General features: G+C 54.8%; 1 long non-coding RNA gene and 3 other non-coding genes across 4 annotated transcripts; 3 read left to right on the top strand and 1 right to left on the bottom strand.

Moving 5' to 3' along the window:
• Nucleotides 1-1,566: 1,566 nt before the first annotated feature.
• On the bottom strand, nucleotides 1,567-18,706 carry LOC142823196 (uncharacterized). Its single transcript, XR_012898495.1, has 3 exons — nucleotides 18,179-18,706; nucleotides 17,379-17,421; nucleotides 1,567-2,003 (listed from the first exon to the last, which is right to left on the bottom strand). It is a non-coding gene; the product is annotated as an uncharacterized LOC142823196 (long non-coding RNA).
• Nucleotides 18,707-19,569: 863 nt separating this feature from the next.
• On the top strand, nucleotides 19,570-19,680 carry TRNAL-CAA (transfer RNA leucine (anticodon CAA)). The gene is made up of 2 exons: nucleotides 19,570-19,607; nucleotides 19,635-19,680. It is a non-coding gene; the product is annotated as a tRNA-Leu (tRNA).
• Nucleotides 19,681-20,955: 1,275 nt separating this feature from the next.
• Nucleotides 20,956-21,027, top strand: TRNAE-CUC (transfer RNA glutamic acid (anticodon CUC)). The gene has a single exon. It is a non-coding gene; the product is annotated as a tRNA-Glu (tRNA).
• Nucleotides 21,028-23,112: 2,085 nt separating this feature from the next.
• On the top strand, nucleotides 23,113-23,194 carry TRNAL-AAG (transfer RNA leucine (anticodon AAG)). The gene has a single exon. It is a non-coding gene; the product is annotated as a tRNA-Leu (tRNA).
• The last annotated feature ends 1,395 nt before the right edge of the window (nucleotides 23,195-24,589 follow it).

The following is a 24,589-nucleotide window of genomic DNA, read 5'->3' as shown; positions in this document are numbered from 1 at the left end:
TTATTCATTTTAAACCTGCTACCCATTACTTTCATTGGATGTCCTCCAGTTCTTATATCATGGGAACAAGTAAATAGCTTTTCTTTATTCACCCTCTCCACATCACTCATGATTTTATAGACCTCTATCCTATCCCCCCTCAGTCTCCTCTTTTCTAAACTGAAAAGTCCCCGTCTCTTTCGCCTCTTCTCATATGGGACCCGTTCCAAACCCCACATCATTTTAGTTGCTTTTTTCTGAACCTTTTCTGAGGCCAAAATATCTTTTTTGGGGTAAGGAGACCACATCTGTACACAGTATTCAAGATGTGGGCGTCCCATAGTTTTATACAGGGGCATAAGATATTCTGGGTCTTATTTTCTATTGCTGGGCAAGTTATTCCGGGCTGTGTCTAGACTGGCAAGTTTTTCCGCAAAATCATCTGATTTTGTGGAAAAACTTGCCAGCTGTCTACACTGGCTGCTTGAAATTCTGGAAAAGCACTGACGATCTCATGTAAGATCGTCAGTGCTTTTCTGGAAATACGATGCTGCTCCCGTTCGGGCAAAAGTCTTTTTCTGAGCTGTCTATACTGGCCCTTTTGCACAAAGCTTTGCCCAAAAGGACTTTTGCCCGAACAGGAGCAGCATCGTATTTCTGCAAGAAGCACTGATTTCTTACATGAGATCGTCAGTGTTCTTGTGGAAATTCAAGCGGCCAGCGTAGACAGCTGGCAAGTTGTTCTGCAAAAGCAGAAAAATTAGTCGGAGGCCTCACAAGTGAGAAGCAAAAACAAAACAGAAACTAAAACAGAAAGAAAAAACACAAACACAAACAAAAAAACCACAGAAACAAAAATAAAAACCAAAAACAAAAGTACAAACCAAAACACAAGCAGAAACAAAAAGCAAAACACAAACAGATGCAGCCAATGTGTGTGTGTGTGTGCCCGGGTAGGAGAATAGATTTCCACGATTCAGGTTTCAGGGGGGCCCCGTGTGAGTCTGTTTCAGCCAAGACGAAGCGTCCGGGGGCACCTTGCAGATTACCCCTTTTATTTGGGCGGAAGCTTTCCTGGAGCTTGTCGGATGCAGACGGAGCCCACGAAAGCGTCTGCCCAGATAAAATTGCTGGTTTGTAAGGGTATGTCTACCCAGCAGTGTTATTTCGAAATAACTATCTCAGCCACTCCAGCCTCAAGCAACAACACTCCTCTTCCTCCCCGGAGCCCTTAAAGGGGTTGACTCTGGCCACAGGGCTCCTTACAGCCCCCTGACTGGCGACGTCTCCACACAGGCCACAAACCAGTCCCACAGAGCGCTTCAGCTGCCTGCCTGAAGCCTCATGAGCAAAACCCCTCCAGCACCCCAGCAATATCCGTGCCCCACATGGCCCCGGGCCTATACACAGGTGGGGGGTCCTAACACCCAATCCCACCTACCCCGAACAAGTTCTGTCCGGTTCCAAGAAACCAGCCACAGATCCCTGGTCAATTTACCCTCTGGACCTTACCCACAAATCACGCTGGGCCAATCCTTTAGAATCTATATCTAAAGGTTTATTAACACAAGAAAGAAAAGCCTGAGAGTAAGGTTATTAAAGTACAGTACGTTACATGCACCGAATCTCCCAGTTCTCGGTGCAGGCTCTAGCAGAGATGTTGCAGCTGCTGGTTTAAAAGTTCTTGTTGCACATCCTAGGATCAGGATGGGTTCACAGGTCTTCCGGGCTCTTCAATCCCTGCAGTGCTGCCTCTGGGATGAAGTGCTGAGCTGAGAACAAAATGGCATCGACCGCATGGCCTCTTTATACCCCCTTCCTGGCCTCTTCTGGTCTCAGCCGGTCACCTGGCCCTCAGCCTCTCTCTGCTGGCAGCTCTTGGGTCTCCGCCCGCCTGCTTTAGGTGTGTCTTTGGGCCATCAAGGGCCATTGTTCCACAGGGCTTCACCACTCAGTCTGTCCATAGCCATGCTCAACCACATTCACAGAAATATTCAGCTTCCACACAGATTACAGATTCCTACCTACACACACAGACATTATACACTCACATAAATAGCGTACACAGGATCAGCAAACAATAATCTCCCATTCAATACCCCACATGGCTCCCCCCCCACCAATTTCTGGGGCCAACACCCCCACCTAGGGGTGCAGCAGCGATCTGGCTGCTTCCCTCCAATTCAGCAACGTGACAGCCTGCCAGCCCAGAGCCACCGGGGCCCCTGACCCAGTGGCCCCAAAACATGAGCCAGCAAGCCACTGGCAGCCAGCCATCCACCGCTCCCCAGGAGCAGTCTGCCAGCTCCCTGGGGCCTGCCAGGGCCTGGAGAAGGCGGGCGCCTTCCTGGTCCAGGGCAGAGATCATACTAGACGGAGGAACGCGGCCGTCTATGGCGGGATAGCTGCCAGCCCGGCCACCAAAGGCCACATGCGAACCCAGGAGCAGGTTTGCATGACAATGAAGTTGGTCTGGCGAGACCCCCAACCCTGAGCTTCCCCTTCCACTTTTTCCCCTGGCTTCCCCCTTCCAGCTCCCTCCTCCCAGGTTTCTTCCTCCCCTCTTCCACCCTCTCTCCTCCCCTCTCCCGCCTCCTTTCCCCAGTCTCCCCAGAGGTTAATCTCCAGTTTTGTTAAATAAAGAGAGTTTGTGTTCATGAAAATATTTGACATCAGGAAGGGGGGTTAGGGAGGGGTAAGTGGAAGGACGTGAGGGAGGAATGAGGCACAAGCCCTCAGTGGGGCAGACCAGGGAGGCTCTTAGTGCTCCTCAGAGTGGAAGCTCTCCCGCAGGGCCTCCTGGATACTGACAGCCCCCCCATGGACCTCTCGGATGGCAGCCTGCAGTAAGTTCAGCCAGGCTCGCAGCAACGCATCCACGAGACGCACCAGAGTGCTTAGGGGCAGCTCTGGCTCCATGTTGCAGAGCGCTGCGGTGTCCCGAGTGAGGGCAACCAGAGCACGCAGACACAAAATGCTTTGCTGTCCCTCATCGAGGTAGGCAAGCAAGCAGGGAAAGCTGAGAACCGGCTGTCCAGGGGATGGGGCAGGGGATGCCTTTAAGCACAGGCCTCAGATAGCCTCAGGCAGCGGCCACACAAAGTAACTCTTGACCTGGTTCCCTGCTGCTGTAGTGTAGACATACCTTTATATCCTTAACTCTGCCCCCATGTGAAACTACAAAATCAACCTTGGCTATGTCTAAATGCATTTTGTGTGTAGACGCCTTATTTCGAAATAAGCTATTTAGAAATAAGCTATTTCGAAATAACACTGTAGTGTAGACATCCCCTTATATCCTTAACTCTGCCCCCATGTGAAACTACAAAATCAACCTTGGCTATGTCTAAATGCATTTTGTGTGTAGACGCCTTATTTCGAAATAAGCTATTTAGAAATAAGCTATTTCGAAATAACACTGTAGTGTAGACATACCCTTATATCCTTAACTCTGCCCCCATGTGAAACTACAAAATCAACCTGGGCTATTTCTAAATGCATTTTGTGTGTAGATGCGTTATTTCGAAATAAGCTATTTAGGAATAAGTTTTTTGAAATAACACTGTAGTGTAGACATACCCTTATATCCTTAACTCTGCCCCCATGTGAAACTACAAAATCAACCTGGGCTATTTCGAAATGCATTTTGTGTGTAGACGCCTTATTTTGAAAGAACTATTTCGAAATTAGATATTTCGAAATAACACTGTAGTGTAGACATACTCTATGGAAGCCCATTCCTCAGAGAGACCCATCTACACCTCTCTCTAGAGTCCTCATATTTATCTCTATTCCTGCCGACAGGACCTATCAGAGGTGGGCAAAGACCAGCAATTACAATCTGCAGCCAATGGGAGCTGGTGACTGCTGGGACCTGCAATGGACTTCTTCATACAACGCAGTGGCAACCTGTGGAACTCCTCGCCAGAGGATGTTGTGAAGACCAGGACTTTAACACGTCTATCAATGGCTATTAGCCAGTGTCCCTAGCCTCTGTTGTCAGAATACAGACTAAGGGGGGGATAGGATAGAGATCTATGAAATCATGAGCAGTGTGGAGAAAGTGAATAAGGAAAAGTGATTGACTTGTTCCCGTAACGTAAGAACTAGGGGCCACCGAATGGAATGAAGAGGCAGCAGGTTTATAACACACAAAAGGGAGCTTTTCTTTACGCAGCACACAGCCAACCTGCGGAACTCCTCGCCGGAGGACGTGGTGAAGAGCAGGACTTGAACAGGGCTCAAAAAAGGACCTAGATAGATTGATTTCCTGGGAGAACAGGGGGCAGGAGCATTTGAGCTGGAGGAACTGGGTATTCACGCATTGTGACGATTTGTCCAACCCGAAATGTCTTCCTGCTTGCATGGTCTTCATCTGAAATTGGGGTCAGAGGGGATAGGCCCCTGCAGGAGTTCGGGAGGAAGGCGAGCCCGTTAAAGCCACACGGGACCTCCCGGAGTTTGGAGACCCAAGCACAAATACCAGCCGTTCCCTCTGCCCCATTGAGTTCCACAGCCCTGTGCAAAGCGTCTCCTCTCTCCCATTCCCAGCACACAGGAGCCAGGGACACCCTCCCTGCCCTTCCTGGCTAATAAGCATTGATGGACCTAACCCCCGTGATTCTATGTAGCTCTTTTCTGAACTCTGCCAAAGCCTTGGTCTTCACCCCATCCCCTGGCAAGGAGTTCCACAGGTTAACGCTGCCCGGAACGAAGAAAAACCTCAGAACGAAGGCAGCGTAACTGGAGAGCAGGGCTTCATGCTTCACCAGGCCTCATAGACTGGAGCAGAACGTTGGCCATCTGTAGGTACAAAGCCGGACTCGTTGGCAAGCCAGTAACTGGAAGGATTTAGGCCTAGCTCCGGTTCGTTCTCCACAACCGTCTCAACAACCGTGTTCGTACGGGGATTGTCGCAGGGTGACACAGGCCCTTTAAGAAAATCTGAGCAGCCAGACGGGGTCAGACCAACGCCCCGTCCAGCCCAGTGTCCTGTCTGCTGGCAGCAGCCAACGCCAGAGGGGGGGAACAGAACAAGGATCAGACCCAGCGACCCCTCCCCTGTCACCCATTCCCACAGAGGCCCAGCCTGGCTAATACGTTTTGATGGCCCCAACCTCTGTGAATCTATCTAGCCCTGTTTTGAACAGTCCTGACCTTCAACCGCATCCTCCGGCGAGGAGTTCCACAGGTTAACTGAGCGCTGCGTGACGAAAAGCCTCCTTTGGTTTGTTTCAAACCAGCTGCCTGTTTACTTCTTTGGGTGACCCTCGTTCTTATGTTATGGGAACAAATCGATCACTTTTCCTTAGTCCCTTTTCCCACAACAGGCAGGATTTTATAGCCCTGTCTCCTATCCCCCGTTTGTCTCCTCTTTTAAGAGGGCAGCAGGGCCTACGCATGTGTGAATTCATCACCTGCACGCCGACCGGGCTTAAAAGAGAGCACGGTTGAAATCTACGGGGGGACAGGTCTACTGGGTGGGGGGTTGCCTTATAGCACAGACACAGGCAGTTGGGGAAAAGGCAGGGGGGGAGCTTCCGGAGATAGGGGGCACTGAGGCAGGGCCTGGAAGGAGCTATAGTTGGTTCTGGGGAGCAGGCTGAAGGCAGGAGAGCATCTGAGGGATTGACCACAGAGGACTAGAGGGTGCAGCCGGTGAGCTGAACTGGGCGAGGAATAAATTTTATTATGTGCGCCGAGGCATGTATGGATGTGCACCACCAGGAATCAGCCACCTGCTGCCAGTTAGGGTGCATATTACGGTGCATTAGGAGGAGCGTTGCCAGCAGATCCAGAGAAGTGATTTTTTTCCCTTTATTCAGCTCTGGTGAGGCCACATCTGGAGTATTGTGTCCAGTTCTGGAACCTGCACTATAGAAAGGATGTGGACGCACTGGAGAGGGTCCAGTGGAGGGCGACCAAATGATTCGGGGGTTGGAGCACATGACCTATGAGGAGAGGCTGAGGGATTTGGGCTTGTTTAGTCTGCAGAAGAGAAGAGCGAGGGGGGATTTGATAGCAGCCTTCAACTCCCTGCAGGGAGGTTCCAAAGAGGATGGAGAGAGGCTGTTCTCAGCGGTGACAGATGGCAGAACAAGGAGCAATGGGCTCAAGTTGTGGTGGGAGAGGTCCAGGTTGGATATTAGGAAAAACGATTTCCCTAGGCAGGTGGGAAGCGCTGGGCTGGGTTCCCTAGGGAGGGGTGGAATCTCCATCCCTAGGGGTGTTTAAGTCCCGGCTTGACCAAGCCCTGGCTGGGTTGATTGAGTTGGGTTGGTCCTGCCTTGGGCAGGGGGCTGGATTCGGTGACCTCCTGAGGCCTCTTCCAGTTCTGGGATTCTGAGAGTCTATAAATTGAGCTAAAAGGGTCAGATTGTGTGTGTGTGTGTGTGTGTGTGTGGTGGGGGGATAATATTGATCTTGTTGCGTTATCCCGAGGTAAACAGGACGCCGATCCATTTTGGTGCGAGGGATTTCTGCACCAAAACAAGTCATGGGGACGTTTTTTTTGGCGCAAAAACCTCCTTTTCCCCCGCAAGATCCTTACGCCCCCAAAAAGAAGGTCTACCGATTTTGCGGGGAAAGGGAGGTTGGCGCAGAAAGAAAAAGTCCCCCCCGGCTCGTTTTTGCGCAGAAACCCCCTCGTGCCAAAATGGATCGGCCGAACTTAAGCCCATGACATTGCGACACGTGCAAGTGAGTCCCTCAGTAGCATACCTTTTGCGGAGAAAACTCGGAGTGTAGACGGAGCCTCTATGAGCCGCATGAGCACCGGTCCCACAATGGACAGACGGACGTCTGCTGCTATGTACCGCTTGGTTCCTGTTATTTCTCTCCAACCCAACCATCTGAGGAAGTGGGTTTTGCCCACAAGTTCCTGCTGCCGCTATATATTTTGGGGTGTCACTCCAGGGGCCAGGTTCCTGACCTTGATGTACAAATCCCAGTGGAGACCAAGTGTCACCCACAAAAAGTATTTCGACCTGCTACCCCGAGGTAAACACGACGCCCGCGTCGTCTCCACTCTGCACGCACAGGGACACACCTAACCCAGCTGACCTAGCGCGCTGCAACAGCCCAGCGGTAGGGGCGGTGAAATTAGAGCCGGCCTCGCCAGCAGAGACGGTAGGAAGACGCCGGTATCGGTAGCCCAGCCCAAGGCCGAGCCGGTGCGAGGAGGAATACATCGGAAGGAACAGACGAGGGCCGGGACGTCTCTGTCCGTGGAGGTGCATCGAGGGGTGTGGCTTTGGATCGAGGGGTCTTTCTGGAACGTGGGAGTCTCCCCCACCCCCCACAACGTTGGCCTCTCTTACCAGCGTGGGGTGGCTATTTCTTTGGAAATTGCCACGCGCAAACTGGGCGCAAGGGGCAACCGACCCCCTCCTGCTCCGCCGGGCGGAAGGCGAGCCTTGTACCGCTGCGGCCGGTGACGAGGTATCGAGCGCAATCCGCCCCGCCCCCCTCCCCGCACGATTCTTTCGGAGAAAGGAAATCCGCCCGCACCAAAGCGACTCTTAGACTCCGGGTTTATTAGCACGGCGAGGGGGGGTTCCGGGGCGCGAGGAGGAAGGGTTCACTCCGGCCGGCCCTGGTGGGACGGCGTCTCTGGGCGGCGCTCCCGCCTCCGGCTCCCTCTCTTGCATCAATAGTCACCAAGGGGGAATTTTTCTCGTCGTCTGTCGGGCCGCGTCGTCTTGTCGGGCGGGGGGGAGGCCCGCGGGCTGGGGCGTGCGGCTGTCCCCGGCCCCCCCGGGGTTCCTCTAGGCGGAGGGGTTTCCCGCGGGGGTGGCCGCCCGCTTGGCCACTGCCCGGGGCATGACCTGCCGCAGGGCCTGGCGCACCTCGGAGGAGCCCAGGGCCGGGAGCCGTTTGCGCCGCCGCAGCTGCTCGGCCTGGCCGGAGACCTGGCCGTAGAGGTCGGCCACGAAGGATTTCATCAGGCCCTTGGCCGGGGCCGACATGCGCACCCGCTTCACCTGCCGCAGCAGCTTGGCGGCGTAGCGGGTGGGGACGCCCCGCTTCCCCCGGCGGCTCGGCCGGGCCCCGGCCGCCCGCTTCTGCCTCCGGGCCGGGGCCCGCCGCTTCCCCCGCCGGGGGGCAGCCCGGCCTCTGGGCTGCTGCCTCCTCTTGGACGGGCCTTTCTTCTTCCTGGGCTGGGGAGCCGCCATCGCGCCGCTCAGCTCCGCTCCTCTCACCCCGCCGCAGCCAAATGCCACCGCACTGCCCCCAGCTCGCATGCAAATGAGGGTCTGCCCCCCCGGCTTGCTGATTGGACACCGGGGCTGCCCCTCCGGGCCTGTGCATTGTGAGCCTGCCTGGGCCCCATTGTGACACGCTAGGCCACTATGACCCCTTCCTGGGCGGGGCCGATGGCCCGTGAATGGAGCTGGTATGCAAATGAGGTGATCCTGTCCTGCCAGCTGATTGGGTGCCCGTCCAGGCCTGTGCATTGTGAGCCTGCCTGGGCCCCATTGTGACACGTTAGGCCACTACGACCCCTTCCTGGGCGGGGCCGATGGCCCGTGAATGGAGCTGGTATGCAAATGAGGTGATCCTGTCCTGCCAGCTGATTGGGTGCCCGTCCAGGCCTGTGCATTGTGAGCCTGCCTGGGCCCCATTGTGACACGCTAGGTCACTTTGACCTCTTCCCGGGAGGGGGGGTGCAAGGGCCCGTGAATGGAGTTGGCATGCAAATGAGGCGCTCCCGCCCTGCCAGCTGATTGGGCAGTGGGGCTGCCACTCCGGGCCTCTACATTGTGAGCAGTGAGTTTGAGCACCAAGGCAACATGCTGGCCATGTCCCTCCCTCAGGTTGGCTGGGGACCCATGTGCTGTGGCCGGTCCATTGGATACAGGGGCGGGGCAACGTTTTCGGGCTGAGGGAGAGGCGTTGACTGATGGAAAAATTAGTCGGAGGCCTCACAAGTGAGAAGCAAAAACAAAAGAGAAACTAAAACAGAAAGAAAAAACACAAACACAAACAAAAAACCCCACAGAAACAAAAATAAAAAACAAAAACAAAAGTACAAACTAAAACACAAGCAGAAACAAAAAGCGAAACACAAACACAAACAAAAACGCATGTGAAAATGCACACAAAAAACACAAACACGAACAAAAAGTGGAACACAAATAAAAACAAAAACACAAAAACATAAAGAAAACAAAAACAAAAACGGAAATGCAAATGCAAACAAAGCACAAACAAAAAATAAAACACAGAAACAAAAATAAGAACAAAAACAAAAATACAAATAAAAGAAAAAACACAAACAGAACTACAAAGCGAAACAGACACACAAGCAAAACACAAAAGCAGACAAACACAAACACAAACACCAACAAAACCACAAGCAAAACAAAAACAAAGCACAAACAAAAACGCAAATACAAACACAAAACACAAACAAAATACAAACAAAAAATGCAAATATAAATGCAGACAAAAAACAAACACAAACAAAAAGTGAAACAGAAACACAAAGAAAAACACAAAGAAAAAGAAAATACAAACAAAATTTGCAAATGCAAATGCAAACAGAAAACACAAACACGGACAAAAAGTGGAACACGAATAAAAACAAAAAAACAAACAAAAACAAAAATACAGAGACACAAACAAAAACAGAAACACGAAAACATACAGAAAACAAAAATGGAAATGCAAATGCAAACAAAGCACAAACAAAAAACAAAAACACAGAAACAAAAACAAAAATACAAATACAAACAAAAAACACAAACAGAACTACAAAGCGAAACAGACACACAAACAAAAAACAAAAGCAGACAAACACAAACACCAACAAAACCACAAAACCACAAGCAAAACAAAACCAAAGCACCAACAAAAACGCAAATGCAAACACAAAACACAAAATACAAACAAAAAATGCAAATACAAATGCAGACAAAAAACAAACACAACCGAAAAGTGAAACAGAAACACAAAGAAAAACACAGAGAAAAAGAAAATACAAACAACATTTGCAAATGCAAATGCAAACAAAAAACACAAACAGAAACAAAAAGTGACACGCAAATAAAAACAAACAATAGAAACACAAACACAAAGAAAAACAACCCCGAACTCCAGAGAGCCCAAACAAGAAACCCCCCAATTCCGCACTTCCTCCCTCTCATGGCCCCTGTCTGAGAAGCAGAAATTCCCCTCGTTCCCCTTATCCACCGGGAGGGGGGGGGACTAGTGGATTTTGTGGGCTCCAGCCCTCAGGGGACAATGGGGGGGGGCTGCTGGAGCACCAGCATGGACCCCCCCCCCAATGCTGGAGGGGGAACCCTGAGCCATGGGGCCCAGATCCAGGCAAACCAGGGAACTCATCCGGCGCCCGTTCCCCACCCCTGGTTGGCTCTGGGAATGGAGAGACTTGGGAGGGACCCCAGGGGACTGTGGAAGTCGGGGTCTGTCCGGGAGTGATGCCTTATTACGTTCTCGCCTTTATTTGAATCCTGGGACCCCAGGGTGGGCAGAGACCTCGGGAGCCATCGAGGATACGTGAAGGGGAAGCCACGTGTACAGACAGCACCGCTGGACCCCTGGGCACGCTGAAGGCCCCACACCGGCGCACAGTCATCTGTGAATTGCTTAGCTCTTGTCGGTGGAGGAACAGGGGCGTCTGAAAAGGGGGCGCAGCCCCCCAGGGCCGGCTTGTAACGGGCCTAGAACCCAAGGGGAAAAGCGTGCCCATAAAAAAAAATGCTGCTCATGAGGACAGCCAGATGGGGACACGCCGGGCTGTCGATAACCGTCAGCTAAAGCACAGCTGGGTGCAGCGAACACCTCTGGCCACAAAGCAACCTCACGGACGATCCTTGTCCTTAAATGTCCTTAACTCTGCCCCCGCCCCGACCAATCAGCCGGAGGCACAGGAGAGGGAACCGGCCCATTATGAAGCGCGCTGGTCTCTCCTGACATCCCCCCCATTGTGACCCGCTGGGGGCGCGTTTCCAGCCAGCCAATCGCTGGCCCCTCATTTGCATGCCGGCCACTATATATAAGTCCAGCAGGAGGGCGGGGGGAAGGAAAGGCAGACAGGTCGGGCTGAGTGCAGTGAGATGGCAGCCGCCCGGCAAGGCAGGAAGACAGCCCCACCGCGGAGGAGACAGCCGCGCTACGGCCGGAAGACCCCGGCCAGGCGGCGGAAGGCGCCGGAGAAGCGGCGGCGGAGGCCGGCCCGGCGGCAGCCCGCCCGGAAACGAGGGAAGAAGCTGTCCCCCGCCTCCCACGAGGCCACGATGCTGAGGCGGCTGCAGCGGGACGACCGGCGCTTGTCCAGCAAGGCCAAAGGGCTGATGGTCTCTTTCATCAACGACATCTACCGGAAGGTCTCCACCGAGGCGGAGCAGCTGCGGCGGCAAAGCCGCCGGCCAACCATCGGCCCATCCCAGGTGCAGGCCGCCCTGCGGGAGGTGATGCCGAGGAAACGGATCCGGCGCTCGGCCACTCCGGCCCCCAAAAGGTCCCACTAGGGCCACCCCACCCGCCCTTCTCCCGAGGGTGCCTGCTGGAAGAGGGAGGGGAGAAGGGAGAGCCTGGAAGACGCCAGCACCCTCCTGATTAACGATGTTGCTTAACGAGGCCAAGAGAACCCACCCTGCACGCGGCCTGACCCGACCCCCCTCCCTTCCAACACCAGAGACACGCCACCCTTTCTACCGCCTGGTTCAAGAAAAGACCCATCAATCGGGACAGAGAAAACACCCGCGTCGGGATGGTGAACCACCGGGCCGGCCGGGGGCGGAGCGAGCGAACCGGACGCTGAAAACAAGACGCCTGTCTGGACAGAGCCGGGTGGCGGCGCCGTTCTACGGGAAATGAAATAATCCACTTGGCGCTATTAATAAAACAGCATTTTCGCAGCATTTTTTGGGTGTGCGGTGTTTCCTTTCCCGTACGGAATAAGGTTGGGATGGAGCGAAGGGTTTTCGTAACTGCTTTAAGGCCTGTTTTCCGCTCAGATCTGCGGTGGATATCCCCCCTGAAATGCTGGTCACGGGAGGGCTTCGTGTTCACCTGGGAACGGAGGGTTAATGAAGGGGCCAGTGAAAGAGACCGATTTTAAATGAACCAGGCAGAGTTTGGGCACAGCCCGGACGCACACAAAACCATCCAGCGAGGTTCTCCAAAGTCAGTCGCCTTCCTTCCCGTGTTTCCCGCTAGTGATCCGACGCCGGATGAAACTCATCCAGTCTCGGAGTGAACTAAAGCTTGTGTTAATTAAAGGAGGGCTCTGTCACCTTCCGTGGGTCGATAAACCCCTTCGTTTTCTGTTGAAACATTTTTTTACCAAAAAAAAAACCAAAACAAAACTCTCCCAGGTTTTACAAGAAATAGTATTGTTTTCCTGATTTCCAATTCCCACCCAAAAAACCCCAACAAACAAAACCCCCAAGGTTTTACAAAAAGTATTTTTTTTCCTAATTTCTAGTTTCTACCAGAAAAAATCCAGGTTTTACAAGTAGTATGATTTTTTCCCCTGATTTCCAATTTCTACCAACAAATAAAGAAATAAATCCCAGGTTTTACAAAAAGTATTATTTTTTCCCTAATTTCAAATTTCTACCAGTCAATCAATCAATCCATCGCAGGTTTTATAAAAAGTATTATTTTGTCCTGATTTCCAATTCCCACCAAAAAAAACCCCCAAACAAACCAAGGTTTTTACAAAAAGTATTATTTTTTGTTCCGCTTTTCAATTTTTACCCCCCAGCCCCTCCAAAATTCCAGGTTTTACAAAAAGCTTGATTTTTTCCCCCAATTTCCACCCTACTTTCGCATCGCTACGGCCTAGAAAAATGGCTTGGTTTATTAAGAAAATACAATGCACCCCGTGCGACATAGCGATTGTGCTAAGGCGTGTGTCTATATGGAAAGCGGCTGGTGGACGTGAGACCACATACAAGTCGAGAAGACGTGCGCTATAGACCCTCGGGGGCGTGTGTGTGCGTCTAAAAGCCCTGAGCAATCGCATGCTCACTGCGTTTAGATTTCCATGAAACGCACAAAAAGGGGAGGGAAAGGAACGTCCTTCCGTCCACCCCAATGTCTCCCCAGAAAAAAAGGATGGTTCATTTTTTGGCACGGAAGTGAAGCCGGTTTTGTTGTCGTAATCATAGATCATGGAATCCTAGAACCATAGAGCTGGAAGAGACCTCCGAAGGTCATCAAGTCCAGCCCCCTGCTCTAGGCAGAACCAATCCCAACTCGATCAACCCAACTAGGGCTGGTCAAGACTTAATAAACTCTGATAAATTCCAGGGGCGTGTGTGTCAGGGGGGATAAATAAAATACAGACTGAAAACGAAGGGTCTTGTCCGTTACATCAGGACGATTTGCGTGCAGCCAACAGGAGAAGCGTTGATGGGCACCCTTTGCATCTTGATGGTCTGACCAGCCCCACGCGGCTTGCAGTTCTACACGGATCCCGAAATAGAACATAAGAACATGAGAACGGCCGTACTGGGTCAGACCAAAGGTCCATCTAGCCCAGTATCCCGTCTGCCCACAGTGGCCAGCACCAGGTGCCCCAGAGAGGGTGGACCGAAGACAATGATCAAGCGATTTGTCTCCTGCCAGCCCTCTCCAGCCTCTGACAAACAGAGGCCAGGGACACCATTTTATCCCCTGGCTAATAGCCTTTTATGGACCTAACCTCCATGAATTTATCCAGCTTCTCTTTAAACTCTATTATAGTCCTAGCCTTCACAGCCTCCTCTGGCAAGGAGTTCCACAGGTTGACTACACGCTGTGTGAAGAAGAACTTCCTTTTATTAGTTTTAAACCTGCTCCCCATTAATTTCAGTTGGTGTCCTCTAGTTCTTCTATTATGGGAACTAGTTAATAACTTTCTTTATCAGCCCTCTCCACACCACTCATGATTTTATAGACCTCTATCATATCCCCCCTCAGTGTCCTCTTTCCTAAACTGAAAAGTCCCCGTCTCTTTAGCCTCTCCTCATATGGGACCCGTTCCAAACCCCTAATCATTTTAGTTGCCCTTTTCTGAACCCTTTCCAAGGCCAAAATATCTTTTTTGAGGTGAGGAGGTCACATCTGTACCCAGTATTCAAGATGTGGGTGTACCATAGTTTTATACAGGGGCAGTAAGATATTCTGGGTCTTATTTTCTATCCCTTTCTTAATAATTCCTAGCATCCTATTTGCCTTTTTGACCGCCGCTGCACACTGTGTGGAAGTTCTCAGAGAACTGTCCACGATAACGCCAAGATCTCTTTCCTGATTTGTCGTAGCCAAATTCGCCCCCATCATACTGTACGTCTAGTTGGGGTTATTTTTCCCGATGTGCATTACTTTACACTTATCCACATTACATTTCATTTGCCATTTTGCTGCCCAATCATTCAGTTTGGTGAGATCTTCTTGGAGTCCCTCACAGTCTGCTTCTGTCTTGACTATCCTAAACAGTCTGGTATCATCTGCAAACTTTACCACCTCACTGCTTACCCCTTTCTCCAGATCATTTATGAATAAGTTGAAAAGTGCCTTCTGAACGTGTCCGCTATTGCGAAATACAGCGGACGCGCGATTTCGGCATCCCGGGAAACCTCGTCCCCCTCTCCCCCGTGGGACGGCTCGCAATAGCGCGCCATTTCCACGTGTGGCCAGAAAATCGACGTAAGACACGCCGATGGCGTAGTGCATGTTGTGTATCTTCTTTCGAGTTGAGGGTGCCGTGTAGATTCCTGGCATACGCGGGAACCGGAGGAGGGCTTTACTCTGGGGGCGAGTTAGTCGCATCCCCGGGAGGAGGCAGGAGGCGGGAAACCGAGGACGAGACACCCGTCCAGGGGAGGGCGCACCGGGGCTGAAGTACTCCCCAGGAGACCAGCAGGGGGCGCCACGGCGGAGTCACGACTCGTTACGGGACTGCTTGTGCGTCTCCAGCAGGAGAAGCATCCGCCCAAGAGAAGTTTGGTCCTAGACCAAGGTAAGTTGGGAAGTTTCCCTGCCCCTCGGCTCCTCACGATGTGCCTGAACTACGGACCGAAGCTGGCCCTCCACCGACCTCCTCTTCCTTGCCCGGGAAAGGAGGGTTTTCTTCGCCTTGCCCGCTGAGGTCGAAGGGTATCTGAGGCGGAGAAGTCCTTTGCCTGCGGACAGGCACCTCTCAGAGGGGCCAGAAGGAGAACGGGTTGGTTTCCAGCAGGGGGCGGCGGGTGTCATAGGCAGGGGTAGGTCCGCCCCCAAAACGCCCCCTGTAGGCTCACTGGGGGCGGAGAGTTGCTACCCCGAGTGCCCCACCTCACCATGGTGCTCCGGGCCAGGGGGTTGGTTTTGGCTCCCAGGGGGCGGGGCTTAGGGCAGAAGGGGGCGGGGCTAGGGTCGCCAGCTATTTCCTTGGGAGAAACGCCAGGAATTGCGGCTAGGGTGGGACGTGAGCCGCCGTCGTCCGGGTGTTCCTGACCTGGGAGATCCCGTTGGGCCTCGGGGAAGTGGGCCTTTTGGCCGGTGGCCCTTGAAGTGAGGCTGGAGTGGCGGGCGCGACCGTTTCAGAAAGGAAGCCGCACTCTGGAAAGCTTTTATCGTCTCCCGAAAAGAACGAAAACGAAATTGGCTTCCACGTTATCACGATCGCCGTGAGAAAAACACGGACGCAGGACGCTCCACGCGACGCTAATGAGTAACAACGGCTCCCGAATGGGACGGGAATACGTTTTTAAATCTCCCCCTTGTTTTTCTGTTACGAATTCTCTGGGATCCTGAGTTTTTTCCCCATTCCAGGTCGGGTTTTTTCCCCCACTCCGGTTTTCGTTGTGCCACCGAAAGCTCATGAGATTATGGCTGGTTTTGTGTGTCAAGGTACCACAGGAATGCTTGTTTTTACAGGATTAAATTGTAGAATATTGGGTTTGGTTTTTTTAGGGTCTCTCTTGCCTACTTCCAATGAGCACGCGGTTGACCGGCCACTCCGGTCTTTGTCAGGCGGAGGCTAATAAGCATTAAAAAATTCTAGTTGCCAAAGGATAATTGGCAGCCAATCCCGATTACACTCCACCCAAATCACCGATGTGCCGCGCCCGCCCTGCCAAAAAGCCAGCGAGCCCGTGGAGTGCATTGGACGCCACGCGAGGGCTGCCGGTAACGGGTGGGGCGAACAATGCCATTGTCCCCACTAGCCAATCACGGGCCACAGAGTCGGCGCCTCATTTGAATGCCGGCCCCTATATAGGGGTGGGCGTGGACCTGCTGCAGGCAGAGAACGAAGCTGGCGAGACCGGGGCGGGGCACCATGGGAGCTGCCCAGAGAAGAAACAAGAAGGCCCAGGTGCAGAGGGGGCAGAAGACCCGCCAGATGAGCCTTCAGAAGCCCCAGCCCCGGCGGAAAAGGGCCCCCCCCCAGCACGGGCGCTGGAAGCCGGTGCTGCGGAAAAGCCGAGGGAAGCGGCGTCTTCCCACCCTCTACATCTCGGAGATGATGTGCCGGCTGTTGCGGAGCGACCGGCGCATGTCGGCCCAAGCCAAGGGCCTCGTGACCGCCGCCCTGTGCCGCCTCTACAGCGCCGTCTTCACCGAGGCCAACCGCCGGCGGAAAAGGCGGCGGGGGTCCTTCATCGGCACGGCCGAGGTGCAAGCCGCGCTGGAAACGGTGATGAAGGGGAAGGCGGCGCGGGAATCTACCACCACCGCCATCCACAGCAGGTCTCGTTAAGAGAAACGTTCCCCCCCCCGCTTCCTTTCCGCCTCAGCCCCCCACGTCACGAGGGGAGGAAGGAAGGGAGTGAACCCCAGCTGGGAAGAGCCCCCCAACACCGGCCTGATGAAAGATCTCGGGAGGAGGGACCAACGCCGGAGATCACGCATGAACGAGGCAGGGACAGGCGGCGTCTTGAACCCCCGGGAAATCAGACGCTACCAGAACGTCTCCACCGCCTGCCGAAGCATGAATGAGCCGGGAGAAACGAAAAAAAAAATCGCCACCCTACGCCTTGAGCTAATAAGGGAGGCTTTCCACCGCGGAGCGAGACCCGAAAGACGGCGAGAAGGCGAGGCGGGATTCGGAAAGGAGAGCACGGCCAACGAGACGCTATCGAAAGGGGAGAAATTAAGGTCGTCTTGGCGTTATAATAAACCGGATTTTAGCAGCCACATCTGGGGTGAACGGTTTCCTTTCTAGGGGAGCGTGTGTGTGTGTGTGTGTGTGTGTGTGTGTGTGTGGCGACATGTGTGTGTGTGTGTGTGTGTGTGGTGACGTGTGTGTGTGTGTGTGTGTGTGTGTGTGGCGACGTGTGTGTGTGTGTTTATGCTTTAACGCCGTGTTTCTCAACCTTTTTTTATAAAGTACACCTTTTTCCAAAAAAAAAAAAGCCAAGTACCCCCCGCTTTTTAAAAAAAATGATAAGTATCCCCGGTACCTTCAGTTTTCAGACACACATTTTTCCTACCATCGCAACACATCTGTTTAAAAAAAAAAGGACAAAAATAATAAAGCGCTGTCAAAGTCAGAACCCAAATTGAGTTTTCTCCACATTTCCGTGGTGTGGACGTGCCCGGTCCTGCCGTGAGGGCCGGGGCCGGGACTCGATGACCCCTCGAGGTCCTTTCCCGTTCTGTGATTCTACGATGCTGTGAGCGAGGGAGGAACCTAATCGAGGGGCGTGGGAAGGGAGCAGAGGGTTGGCGGGGAGATGGGGGGTTTGGGGTGTGAGAGGGGCCGCCAGCCTGTCTCTCCTCCTCCCCTTTCCCCTCCCCCCCACTCCCAGCATGGCACCCACCCCTCGGGCGGGAAGGACTCCCTTTCGGCGTTCCTTGGGGGGCAAGAGGGGAGGTGTTGGGCAGCCGGCAGCGGGGCGAGGAAGCGATCCGGACAGCCGGGGCCCGTACCACCCACCGCCTGTGCATGGGGGGAGGTTGTACGACAGGCGTGGCGACCCCGGCACGTGGCCCAGACCTGCTTCCCAGCACCCCCTCCCCCACACCTTCATTTCTGCCTTCCCCCCTGGAGCCATGGGGGCCCCCCAAAAATCTACCAGCCCCCCCCAAGCCCCAGGAGTGTGAGGAGCATCCTTCTTCGATGGGGCCCACGGCAGGGAGGGGGCGCTGGGTTTCTCAGTGGGGCGAGATGGCTGCTCCCTTGTGAGCAGCCCCTCCCCGACTGATCTTTCTGTGGGGCAGCACCCCCCTCTCTTACCCAAAAGCAGTCCCCCGCCCTCACCTGAAGCCTGGTGTGGACAGCCGGGCTGGCTCCTGCCTCTCCGGAAGGTGGGGTCGTGCCACGGATAGGAAAGCCCTGTACTGATTGGTGTGCGTGTGTGTGTGATTGTCGTGTGTGTACGACTGTCACGTGTATGACTGTCGTGTGCGATTGTCGTGTGTGCGGTTGTCGTGTGTGTGTGTGTGACTGTCACATGTATGACTGTCGTGTGTGATTGTTGTGTGTGTGTGTGTGATTGTCATGTGTGATTGTCGTGTATGTGTGTGTGATTGTCACGTGTGTGAGTGGTTGCGGTGTGTGATAGCTGTGTGTGTGTGTAAGGGTGTTCGACAGTATCACTATGTGTGTGTAAGAAGAAGGTGTTTGTGCACATAAGGATGTTTGACAATATCACTGAGTGTGTGTGTGGGAGTAAAAGGTTGTGTCTGAGTAAGGATATTTGACAATATTAGTGTGTGTGTGTGACAGTGTGTGTGATTGTGGGGGGGGGACAATATCACTCTGGGTGTGTGTGACAATATGACAGTGTGTGTGATTGTGGGGGGGGGGTGTGAGACAATATCACAGTGTGTGTGTGTGTGTGACTCTGTATGAGAATGTAGCAGCCGTGGGATTTTTACCCACTGACGCCGACCTCAGTTTGGCCCGGGGAAGGGGATTGGCTGGCTGGGGACGTGACTGCGAGCCTCACCAATCGGAGCTCGGCCCGCCTCTCCGGCGAACCAATCAGCGAGCCGGGGCCGAACCCGGGCAGCCCGGACTTGGTAAAGTTTGCCCTGGGGGCCCCCCAGAGAGCGGGTGGGGGAGGGGAGGGGCCTGGCCTGGCCTGGCCTGGCCTGGCCTGGCCTGGCCCGGGGGAGGGGGATAGGGGCTGGGGGCGGTCCCGGGGGAGGTGGCAGAGGCGGGCGGGGGAGCGGGCGCCGTGTGAACGCGGCAATCCGGCGCGGGGCTCTGCCCCCTGGGGCCGTGGGAACCGGCCCGCCCGGGTGCGGGGCGAGCCATGGGGCGGGCGGCGCGGGGCTCTGCCCCACTGGGGCCGTGGGAACCGACCCGCCCGGGTGCGGGGCGAGCCATGGGGCGGGCGGCGCGGGGCTCTGCCCCACTGGGGCCGTGGGAACCGGCCCGCCCGGGTGCGGGGCGAGCCATGGGGCGGGCGGCGCGGGGCTCTGCCCCACTGGGGCCGTGGGAACCGACCCGCCCGGGTGCGGGGCGAGCCATGGGGCGGGCGGCGCGGGGCTCTGCCCCACTGGGGCCGTGGGAACCGGCCCGCCCGGGTGCGGGGCGAGCCATGGGGCGGGCGGCGCGGGGCTCTGCCCCACTGGGGCCGTGGGAACCGGCCCGCCCGGGTGCGGGGCGAGCCATGGGGCGGGCGGCGGGAGCTGCCTCCGCGGGTCAGGATGGCCGAGTGGTCTAAGGCGCCAGACTCAAGGCTCCGCGCTTGCCCGCCCGCTGGGTGTTCTGGTCTCCGCATGGAGGCGCGGGTTCAAATCCCGCTCCTGACACGTCGCTTTTGCCCCCGGCTGCGAGGGGGGAGGCGGCAGCGCGCAGGGCTCAAAGGAGAAAGCAAAGCGCAGCTGCCGGCCCTTCGCTTTCCTGCCCTCCCCTTCCCCGCTCCCTCCGTCCTTTCCTTTCTCTCCTTCCTTCCCTCCTTCCCTTTTCCTCTTCTTTCCCTCCTTCCCTCCCTCTCCTTCCTTCCTTCCTTCCCTTTTCCTCTTCTTTCCCTCCTTCCTTCCCTCTCCTTCCTTCCTTCCTTCCTTCCTTCCCTTTTCCTCTTCTTTCCCTCCTTCCCTCCCTCTCCTTCCTTCCTTCCTTCCTTCCTTCCTTCCTTCCCTCCTTCCCTTTTCCTCTTCTTTCCCTCCTTCCCTCCCTCTCCTTCCTTCCTTCCTTCCTTCCCTTTTCCTCTTCTTTCCCTCCTTCCCTCCCTCTCCTTCCTTCCTTCCTTCCTTCCTTCCCTCCTTCCCTTTTCCTCTTCTTTCCCTCCTTCCCTCCCTCTCCTTCCTTCCTTCCTTCCTTCCTTCCCTCCTTCCCTTTTCCTCTTCTTTCCCTCCTTCCCTCCCTCTCCTTCCTTCCTTCCCTCCTTCCTTCCTTCCTTCCCTCCTTCCCTTTTCCTCTTCTTTCCCTCCTTCCCTCCCTCTCCTTCCTTCCTTCCTTCCTTCCTTCCCTCCTTCCCTTTTCCTCTTCTTTCCCTCCTTCCCTCTCCTTCCTTCCTTCCTTCCTTCCCTTTTCCTCTTCTTTCCCTCCTTCCCTCCCCTTCCCCGCTCCCTCGGTCCTTTCCTTTCTCTCCTTCCTGCCTTCCTTCCCTTTTCCTCTTCTTTCCCTCCCTCCCTCTCCTTCCTTCCTTCCTTCCTTCCTTCCTTCCTTTCCTTTTCCTCTTCTTTCCCTCCTTCCTTCCTTCCTTCCCTCCTTCCCTTTTCCTCTTCTTTCCCTCCCCTTCCCCCCTCCCTCCGTCCTTTCCTTTCTCTCTTCCTTCTTTCCCTCCCTCCTTTTCTCTCTCTCTTCTTCCTTTCCTTCCTTCCTTCCTTCCTTCCTTCCTTCCTTCCCTCCTTTCCTTTCTTTCTTCTTTTCCTTTTCTTTCTTCCGTTTCCTTTCCTTTCCATAAAAATCTATCTATCGTATCGATCTGTCTGTCTATCCCCTTACGCCCCCTCTATCTATCCCCATAAACAACTTTCTTTCTTTCTTTCTTTCTTGTTTGCACACCCTAGTGAGCTGTGTAGCACAGATTCACCATGTCTCTGCACACCACAGACCAGCCTGCAGAAAGCCATTGCCACACTTCCCTGGTGGTCTAGTGGTTAGGATTCGGCGCTCTCACCGCCGCGGCCCGGGTTCGATTCCCGGTCAGGGAATTATTTTTTTTCCCCTTTATTTTTAAAGCATAGTCATTTTCCCATGGGAGGAGAGGAGGAGAACGGCCGTGCTGGGTCAGACCAAAGGTCCATCTGGCCCAGTATCCTGTCTGCCGACAGTGGCCAGCACCAGGTGCCCCAGAGAGGGTGGACAGAAGACAATGATCAAGCGATTTGTCTCCTGCCATCCCTCTCCAGCCTCTGACAAACAGAGGCCAGGGACACCAATTGTATCCCCTGACTTCTCCCAGCATAGCCCAGGAGTAGCCCTGAAGACAGCTAGATCCAAGGCCTGGCCTTGTCTTGAGCAAACGGGCGCGGGGGTGGGGAGGCTACTCTGTGCCTCAGTTTCCCCTTTGCAAACTGCGGGATGGTGCTCCGTGAGGGCTAAGCCCAGCATGAGGTGCTGGGTCCTAGCAAAGCCAGACCAATACAACTCCATTCTTAGTTAAAAGGGGGCTGATTAAAAAAAAAAAAGTTAAAATTCGGTCTTGCCGCGCCTGCTTTGGTGTGGGTTTCAAAATCAACCCCAGGGCGGATGGCGCAGAACCTGCAAGAGGGCAGCCAATGGCGCGGCTACGACCGAGAGAGTCGCTGATTAACCCCGCCACGGGTCACCGCCCGGCTCCGTGCCTCAGTTTCCCCCGTTGGTGACAGCGAGGTGGAGCTGCTTGGTACAGCGCTGCGGGCGAGGAGGGTTGCTGCGTCTTCTCATCCCTTCTGCGTCCTGTCCCGCCTCAGGTCCCCACCCCCAACCCCTCTGCGCCTGCCCCCAACCCAGGTCACCACCCTAACCCCCTGCTTCACCCAACACCCTTCCCACACCCCATGCTTTCTCCTGCCCCCCCATCCTCTGCCCCAAGCTCCCCTCTGCACCCGCCTCCCTCCCAGACCCCACACCCTCTGCACCCCAATCCCCTGCCCCCACCTCCCTCCTGCACCCGCCACCCTCCCAGCCCCCACACCCTCTGCACCCCAATCCCCTGCCCCCACCTCCCTCCTGCACCCGCCTGCCTCTCAGCCCCCTCACCCCCATCCCCTGCCCCCACCTCCCTCCCAGACCCCTCACCCCCTGCCCCCACCTGCCTCCCTCACCCCGCACCCCCTGCACCCCAATCCCCTGCCCCCACCTCCCTCCTGTACCCACCTCCCTCCCAGACCCCTCACCCCCTGCACCCCAATCCCCTGCCCCCACCTCCCTCCCAGACCCCGCACCCCCTGCACCCCAGTCCCCTGCCCCCACCTCCCTCCTGCACCCGCCTCCCTCCCAGACCCCTCACCCCCTGCACCCCAGTCCCCTGCCCCCACCTTCCTCCTGCACCCGCCTCCCTCCCAGACCCCTCACCCCCTGCCCCATCTCCCTCCCGCACCTGCCTCCCTCACCCTGCACCCCCTGCACCCCAGTCCCCTCCCCCACCTCCCTCCAAGCACCCACACCCCCTGCACCCCAGTCCCCTGCACCCACCTCCCTCCTGCACCCGCCTCCCTCCCAGCCCCCGCACCCCCTGCACCCCAATCCTTTTCCCCCACCTCCCTCCAAGCCCCCACACCCCCCTGCACCCCAGTCCCCTGCACCCACCTCCCTCCCAGTCCCCACACCCCCTGCACCCCAATCCCCTGCCCCCACCTCCCTCCTTCACCTGCCTCCCTCCCAGTCCCCGGATCCCCTGCCCCCACCTCCCTCCAAGCCCCCACACCCCCCTGCACCCCAGTCCCCTGCCCCCACCTCCCTCCAAGCCCCCACCCCCCCTGCACCCCAGTCCCCTGCCCCCACCTCCCTCCAAGCCCCCACACCCCCTGAAACCCAGTCCCCTGCCCCCACCTCCCTCCAAGCCCCCACACCCCCCTGAACCCCAGTCCCCTGCCCCCACCTCCCTCCCGCATCCACCTCCCTCCCAGACCCCGCACCCCCTGCACCCCAATCCCCTGCCCCCACCTCCCTCCAGCACCTGCCTCCCTCCCAGCCCTCCACCACTTACCAAAATCCAGGTCCTTTATGTGGCCCCTAATAACTCCTCCGTTCCCAGGAAGAGGGACCGGGGGGAGGGGGGAGGAGACCTGGTGCAGGTAGGTCACCAGGGCAGGGGTAGCGTGGCCGAGCGGTCTAAGGCGCTGGATTAAGGCTCCAGTCCCTTCGGGGGCGTGGGTTCGAATCCCACCGCTGCCAGGTCCTTTTTAGGGAACTTGTTCCAGTTCCCTCAGTGGAGAGATTGAAGAGCGTGTCTGACTTGCCCCCTCCATGGGACTTGGTGGTCTTTGGCGTCCCTTCTAGGAATATGACATGAATAGGCCGCAGGTTTAAAACAAACCGAAGGAATGTGTTTTTCTTCACACAGCGCACTGTTAACCTGTGGAACTCCTCGCCGGAGGAAGTTGTGAAGACCAGGGTTCAAAAAAAGAGCTGGGGGATTCGAACTCCCGGGTGGCTCTCAAGCAGGAGGTCTTCCAAGGCAGGGTATCGAGTTCCTGTTTTGAACCCTGTTAAAATCTTGGTCCTCACCACATCCCCTGGCAAGGAGTTCCACAGGTTAACAGTGTGCTCTGTGAGAAGAAAAGCATTCCTTTGGTGTCTTTTAAACCTGCTGCCTATGCGTGTCATTGGATGAGCCCTCATTCTTATCTCCCCTTAGACTCTGCTTTTCTAAGCGGAAACGTCCCCGTCTTTTTAATCGCTCTTCACATGGGACCCGTTCCAAACTCCAGATCATTTATCTAACCTATGTAATTTATAATAGAATCTAACCTATGTAATCTAACCTATGTAATTTATAATAGATTAAATTATAACATCATCGAATTGATATTCCTTCTGATACATCATTATGTGGTAAAAAGGAGAAAGCAAGCAGCTTTTCACTGGGAGTTATCTGTATTTTTTGTGTCTTATTTTGTAAGTAAGTCCTTTTTAAGTGAGGGCTAGAGCACAGGTGGCATTCAAGACACATTGAGAGGGGTGCAGTCATCTGGAAAGATTGAAGACCCCTGCACTATACAACCGTGTTCCCTTTAACAGTTCCCATCTCTGTGCGAAATGAATTTTATCGTGCGCACCAAGGCCAGCACACTATACAATCAGGGCCCCCTTTAACATTTCCTATCCATGTGCGGAATGAATTTTGTCATGCTCACCAAGCCCACGACACTATACAACCGGGGTCCCCTTTAACATTTCTCATCCATGTGTGGAATGAATTTTGTCATGCGCACCAAGGCCACTGAACTATACAATTGGGTTTCCCTTTAATAGTTCCCATCACTGTGCGGAATGAATTTTGTCGTGCGCACCAAGGCAAGCGTACTATACAACCGGGGTCCCCTTTAACATTTTGCATCCATGTGTGGAATGAATTTTGTCATGCGCACCAAGGCCAGCACACTATACAACCTGGATTCCCTTTAACATTTCCCATCCCTATGTGGAATGAATTTTGCCATGCACACCAAGCCCAGTGCACTATACAACTTGGGTTCCCTTTAACATTTCCCATCCATGTGTGGAATGAATTTTGTCATGCACACCAAGCCCAGTGCACTATACAACTTGGGTTCTCTTTAACATTTC

The sequence above is a fragment of the Pelodiscus sinensis genome, chromosome 32 (genome assembly GCF_049634645.1).
Source record: "Pelodiscus sinensis isolate JC-2024 chromosome 32, ASM4963464v1, whole genome shotgun sequence".
NCBI classification, from domain to species: domain Eukaryota; kingdom Metazoa; phylum Chordata; order Testudines; family Trionychidae; genus Pelodiscus; species Pelodiscus sinensis.
The sequence above is the reverse complement of the archived record's forward strand: the minus strand, read 5'-3'. Positions and strand labels throughout refer to the sequence as shown.